The following is a 7,500-nucleotide window of genomic DNA, read 5'->3' as shown; positions in this document are numbered from 1 at the left end:
CCTTACACTCCAACCATAGAGGGATCGAACGCCGACCTGCAAGAAGCCAAACCTCCGCTGTACCGACCAGTCAGGTTTTTTTGTTTAAATAAAAATTATGATACATTGTCATTTTTTCTCGACTTATTCACCTTGTGAAGAACAGGTGTGAGGGGGGGGTGAGTCTGTCATTGTGGTGGTGAGTTGTGGTGGTGGGGGAGAGAGAGAGAGAGAGAGGGGGAGGAGGGGGTGGGGTGGTGGCTGTGGGGGGGAGAGGGGGGAGGGGGTTGGGACAGCGTGGTGGAAGTGCACTGAAGAGTGATGTTGTTCTGTCAAAATTGTAGTGATTGTGCCGGTGTTAACACGACACTTTGTGCCCGCGTGTGCACCCCGCAACACACACACACACACACACACACACACACACACACACACACACACACACACCTGTGCTCCACATGTGCTCAAGAATCTATTTTTCATATTTAAACAAAAAAAAATCATCCAGAGCAAATTCCCCCCCAAAGAATTTCATTCTTTCTCTATATTTATGAGGACAAAAATTGCTGTTCTGTACATGTTATCTTGAGTTATCTTGAGATTATTTCGGGGCTTTAGTGTCCCCACGGCCCGGTCCTCGACCAGGCCTCCACCCCCAGGAAGCAGCCCGTGACAGCTGACTAACACCCAGGTACCTGTTTTACTGCTAGGTAACAGGGGGCATAGGGTGAAGGAAACTCTGCCCATTGTTTCTCACCGGCACCTGGGATCGAACCCAGGACCACAGGATCACAAGTCCAGCGTGCTGTCCGCTCGGCCGACCGGCTCCGGCCGACATGTGTGGTCGTATGTGTAATTACTCTTTGGGTTACGATCAAAAGACGCTCCAAGATATTACTGAGCTGTTCTGGAGACTTAAGACTAGCAGTGTACATGTGAATACGGGCTCACCATAGCCCGTGCTACTTGGAACTTGAGTTCCAGGTAGCGAATCTTTAAGAACAACATAGCAGTGTATATACGAATTAGCGCTGCGTTTTATTCAAATGAATTACAAGAACAAATGAGTAACCACTGTTGAGCAGACACGACAGCGGATACAAAGGGGTACAAAGGTCAAGTGGGGAAAGGTACAAGGCCAATATGACTTGACACTTGGGAGAAAATAGTGTCATGTGGTATGACACGAAAAAGATGAGGGCGAGACGAAGAAAGCCCAATCACTTAAGCTTCCTTCGGGACGGGGATCAGGAGTAAGCGGTGTCGAAGCTCTATTGACCAACCAGTCTGTTGTGGGACACTACAAGTACACTATCGCATATAGACTGCTTGATAACTTTAAACTGCAAAGGCTCATACAAGAACATTGGATCATACGAGGCAATTTAAGTTCATATCCAGTGAAAATTATTCAAAATGTCTAACCTAACCTGGGGGGGGGGGGCCTGACAGCTGAGTGGATAGCGCTCGGGATTCGTAGTCCTAAGGTTCCGGGTTCGATCCCCAGTGGAGGCAGAAACAAATGGACAGAGTTTCTTTCACCCTGATGCACCTGTTCACCTTGTAGTAAGTAGGTACCTGGGAGTTAGACAGCTGCTACGGGTTGTTTTCTGGGGATGTGTAACAAAAAGGAGGCCTAGTCGAGGACTGGGCCACGGGGACGCTAAGCCCCGAAATCATCTCAAGATAACCTGAAGATAACCTCAAGATAAAATACATAAAAGCATAGGAATACTGGAGACTGCAACTAGCCAATTGGGGCATATGAGACCGCTGTCATTGATATCCAAACTCCTCCATATATGTAACTATAACCTGATGATGTTCTTAAGAAAAAATGTCAAATTTGAAGGGGTTAATGAAGGAACTATAATATCTGTTAGCCTTCCAAATGTCAGTCATGTTTTCAAATGTCAACCAAGAAGTGAGAAAGATACTGCTGGATTGTGTTAACCTTCCTGTCTGTCGACCATGAGATGTCCTTAGAATTCTAGAAGCCCTCTCCCTCCCCCCCCCCCCCCCCCCCCCCCCCCGCCTGTCCAACTACTTGGGCTGGACGGTAGAGCGACGGTCTCGCTTCATGCAGGTCGGCGTTCAATCCCCGACCGTCCAAGTGGTTGAGCATAATTCCTTCCCTCCGTCCCATCCCAAATCCTTATCCTGACCCATTCCAAGTGCTATATAGTCGTAATGGCTTGGCGCTTTCCCCCTGATAATTCCCTTCCCTTCCCCGTCCCCGCTCTCCCCTAGACGTTCCAGGATCCTCTGATGTCCCTTCAGCTGCATTCCAGCCATAAATGCGCAGAGGAACTATACAGTGCCAAAGTTTGTATTGAAACAGCTTAACAATTAAAAATAGCGTGGCGTTGTATGTTATAGAAAGAACACTTGTATGTGCAGTGAACAGTTGAAACGTCCAAATAAGATGTTCAATCATAATTCGAAAACGACGCGGTTCGCTGATTTTGTAATGGGTCATTTCCGTGTTCAATGGCCAGTCGCAAGATGGTTTATTTTGGGGGTCAATAAGATGGAATTTGTAAGATGCGGATTATTTGGTGGATTGTAGTTTCTTCTTGCTTTAAGGTCAATATTTCAGCCCTTCTTGTGGGCACCTAGTGGACCAAACTCTCACAAGTCAAGCCTGGCCTCGGGCCGGGCTTGGGGAGTAGAAGAACTCCCAGAACCCCATCAACCAGGTATCAACCACGTGGTTGTTGTCCCACCCGGACGAGTCTCTGGCCGGTTCGTATCCCCTTCGGAGTCGTCTCTGGGCGGATGGAATCCCCAACGGTTAATATAATTTTGTTTTCTTAGGCCGTTAAAGATTTATTGCATCCTATAAGGTCAATTAACTTGTTGCAGACAATGGCATTATTCAATCCGATTCGACAATCAGTCTTCAATTGTTGAATTCCTTCAGATGACTTAACAAACTCAGCTCGACTGTGTCCCGACTGATAGCAACGTCTTTGAACAAATCCACAAGGGCCGTGACGAGGATTCGAACCTGCGTCCGGGAGCATCCCAGACACTGCCTTAATCGACTGAGCTACGACAGGGTAAAAGGGTTGAAACCGAAGTTCTACTGAACTTACTGGATATGGTAACCCTTGTGTATTTGTTCATTTGATGGATCACGTTATTGTGATCTCTGTGTGCAACGTCTTTGTATCACCTTTCATTTAAGAGGGATAGAAATAGCCTAAGCTACTCTATCCCTTTGAGATGTATTTTTTTCTTGTCTCAATAAACTTACTTGAACTTTGTATCACCTTCTCACCGGATGGGGTCTATTGCTATCAATAACAAGACTTCAACACTTATAATTTCGTTACAATGTTATACCAAAAGTAACACAAAGTCAAAAATATTGATTTGTTGACGTCGTATGTTTGCTGAGGTCAAAGTCTCAAAGGTCAAAGTCTCAAAGGTCAAAGTCTCAAAGGTCAAAGTCTCAAAGGTCAAAGTCTCAAAGGTCAAAGTCTCAAAGAATTTCAAAGTCGAATTGAAAACCAACGACTTTGATAAGAATTAAATAAGAATGAGTATACAGGTACACTTTTTCCCCATACAAGGGGGGAGGAATATGCGTATATACGGAGAAAGTATACAAGAATACGGAGAATGTATACAAGAATACGGAGAATGTATACAAGAATACGGAGAATGTATACAAGAATACGGAGAAATACAAGAATACGGAGCGCCACAAGGCAGAGCCATTAGTCCATCTCTATTTAAACATCCTGATGGTGAACAGGTTCTTATGAACGAACTCCAACGGTAATCATATATCATCAGTTGAGCTGATGACTTAGTTTTTACAGCAAGTGATGAGTGTATCCTTGAAGAATTACAACATGTTGTCTGCATTATAACAGTTGTTTGTTGTAATACATGTACAGGTACCCACCACAGACATCACCGAGTACAGGTACCCACCACAGACATCACCGAGTACAGGTACCCACCACAGACATCACCGAGTACAGGTACCCACCACAGACATCACCGAGTACAGGTACCCACCACAGACATCACCGAGTACAGGTACCCACCACAGACATCACCGAGTACAGGTACCCACCACAGACATCACCGAGTACAGGTACCCACCACAGACATCACCGAGTACAGGTACCCACCACAGACATCACCGAGTACAGGTACCCACCACAGACATCACCGAGTACAGGTACCCACCACAGACATCACCGAGTACAGGTACCCACCACAGACATCACCGAGTACAGGTACCCACCACAGACATCACCGAGTACAGGTACCCACCACAGACATCACCGAGTACAGGTACCCACCACAGACATCACCGAGTACAGGTACCCACCACAGACATCACCGAGTACAGGTACCCACCACAGACATTACTAGGGGTGAAGAACGGATACAACACAGACTGTGTCTAGGCCTCCTAGATCCCTAGAAGACTTTGATCAACACTACATAAGAAGTAGTACTGTGAACACGGTGGATGCCTAAATGGACATTACATTCATCCATTAGTTACTCAGTTCCGATGAATTCCAGCAACGAAGGAACCGTCTACAGTATTATGCATTGTAGGGGCAGCTGTACCTACCCGGTGGACCCGGTACCCAACCGTAACGTCGATTTAATGTTGAATCAACGTTACTCATGGGTTATGGACCCACTGGGTATTGGACCCACTGGGTATTGGACTCACTGGGTATTGGACCCACTGGGTATTGGACCCACTGGGTATTGAACCCACTGGGTAGAGACTTGCTTTTGTAAGAATGTTCACTAATAATGGCACCAATTTCCATGGACTAAATAGTTCACCTTGCCCGAAACGCCATGTGTACTAGTGGCTTTAGGTATTGTATGTACTATCTCTATCTTTATATCCAACATTATGCATGTAACTCAATGTATGTACCTTTACCTGAATACAAAAATCTAAAACTATAAGCTGACACTATGAGGATCTCAAACAAACTCATACGAGACAAGACGTTTGCTAGCAGTACAAACACACTAATTGTTTACATCAAGTTCATAGACCAGGGGGGATAGGATTAGTCAAGCATTTACGCATATGTGTCCACTTACGAAACCTGTACATCTCTTTTTTTTCAATTCTAGCCACTAAGTTTGTACTTATGAAACAGTCTACGAGCATAACGAGGTTATCTATAACAATAATTACTTTGTGCCGAGAACTACCTCGTAAACTGTTTAATAACTACCGACAAGGCCCATTACACATTACAGGAGAAAAGCAAACCTTTAGTAACATCTTTCTTCACCTTCAAGCTGGAAACTAACTCATTGTTAGGAAATGTATATGTTTATCTCTCAGAATGTTTGGTAATATGTTTATTGTTTGTGATGTGTGTCTATGTATGTATTAACACGATGTACTGAACGGTGTGAGAATAGCTTGAGCTACCTCATCCCTTTGTGTGTATTTTACCTCAATAAACTTATTTCAATTTCAATTTCAATTCATTGTTACTTTCAGTTTAGGCTTGTCTCATATATATATCTAATTACATTGTACATTGAAGCTATCAAATTTATAATTACATGCTATGATTCATTAGATGTTTGATGATATGGTCATTAATTTGCCTTGCATTAACCTTTTCTCTCAACTAATAGGTCGCAATATAGACGTTATGGTAACCAACGTTACAAATGCAGCCTACTTTGAAAAGTAGGTAGATAAAAAAAATATCTACGTTTTCTGCGCATCAAAGTATTAGGTTAAGTGGGTTGCTTGGGTTCGTACTTTTCTGGTTACATTAGGAGGTTGAATTTTATACGTAGTGGCACATGAAACGGGCTGGTGGTATTGCCACGTGATAACTTTCAACCTGAAACTGTTTTTCACTTGTACCCTCAAAGACTCGAACCCAGGTCTCGGAAGTACGAGTTCCGTTATCCTACCAACGAGTTAGTCTCAAATTCTCCATATAAATGGACTCCGGGTTTCATCTTAACGAGATACCTGGAGTTAATCATCAGTGCTCGTACAAGCAATCTTCTCTGGCGTGGTCTTCAAGGAAGATCATTAACGTATGTATTTAAGGCATGTGGTTAGCGGGTTGCTGGCTCAGGGAATGGTCTATGGGAGGGGTATTTTAGGCTTGTTAATGACTTGCTGCTTGATCTAATGTTTACACCTTCGTTAAAGGCGATGATTGACAAGCAAATTCATCACTAAATATAGCCTCTGCTTATTCAGAAAAAGAAAAGTTTATCACAGCCTAGGCTACGCTGCCCAGTAGGTTTATAATGCCATATCAACTACCACCACACTAGTCCCAAACCTCGTATAGAAGTGAAGTCAACTAAGAGATGATTTTTAGTCTTAGTAACGTACTTTCACAAAGTAGAATTCAACCCTCAGTGAAACAATCGACAGTGAATAATTGATTCCATCGTCTTTTCCTCAATGTTTTACAATTCAAAGGAAAGCCACTGAATGTATAATTAAATTATATGCTAAAGTAAAGGTTAAGGATTCTGCAAGAGTTAATTTAGACACAATAACGTGACTGGAAGTGAAGACATCAAACCCTCACACCTGAAGATAGAGGCGCCATATTGGTTCCTTCCTCGACCGTTGTAACGGTTTTAATTTAAATTTAAGGTTTAGTTTTTATGGTTTGGTTTTGTAACTAAATATTTGACGATGATATAATACCTCTTTCGAGAAGCTTAGACAGCTAAATTCTATATATAATTTATAATCTAAACAGGTAAATTCTATATATATAATTTATAATCTGATTTATTGCGTTGAAAATATCTGGTATTATAGGGAGGATGACCTCAGAATCGACAATTTTGACGTGAGAATCGACAATTTTGATTACTTAGGCTAACTTACTCTAAACCTAACTTGCCTTAACCAAACTTACCTTAATCTAACTTGCCTTGACCTATAATTCTAACGTTTCCTACACATCTATCTCGATTGGTTAGATGTGTGGCTTGAGTTCGTACGTTTCTACTTAGGCAAAACAGTTGCATTTTGTTACGAAATGGCAGATCAAGAGAGCTGCGGTCTCCTCTATAGCCTCTCGTAACCCGTTGTTCACGTGTTCCAAACGGGTTCAGAAGTGAACACCACCAATGACGCCCTTTATAGACAGTCCGTCGACCTTAGCCGGAAGTGCAGTCGACGGCAGTTCGACCACAACCCGTCCTCACACCGTCGCATTTCTTACGGAATCAACCAATCCGTTACAAAAATTTGAAAGCATTGTAATTTGACGTTTGCCATGTATCGGCTTCGATGACTTAGGTGGGTTGATTGGGTTAGTTCGTTTTCTGGTTAGGGAAAAAACTTTTTTGTGTTATTTGCCGTTTTTGTAGGGAAAAAAACATTTTGTTTTGTTTTACGGAATGGCAAGTCGAGGGAAAAACAGGCTGGTTGAACTAACATGTATTGTCTGGGCTCCACAACAGTGTGATTGATCACAGTCTGAGGTTTCTGGCAGCGTGGTCCTGTGGTGCCTGCGGTTC

At 43.2% G+C, this 7,500-nt stretch overlaps 1 protein-coding gene across 4 annotated transcripts in view; it reads left to right on the top strand.

Annotated features, from left to right (window-relative positions):
• The window catches only part of LOC123764777 (protogenin), a 250,529-nt gene that overhangs the window by 29,782 nt on the left and 213,247 nt on the right, over positions 1–7,500 (top strand). The gene's annotated exons all lie outside the window — the stretch shown is intronic.

The sequence above is a fragment of the Procambarus clarkii genome, chromosome 48, assembly GCF_040958095.1.
Source record: "Procambarus clarkii isolate CNS0578487 chromosome 48, FALCON_Pclarkii_2.0, whole genome shotgun sequence".
Taxonomy (NCBI): domain Eukaryota; kingdom Metazoa; phylum Arthropoda; class Malacostraca; order Decapoda; family Cambaridae; genus Procambarus; species Procambarus clarkii.
This window is presented reverse-complemented; position numbering and strand designations above follow the sequence as displayed.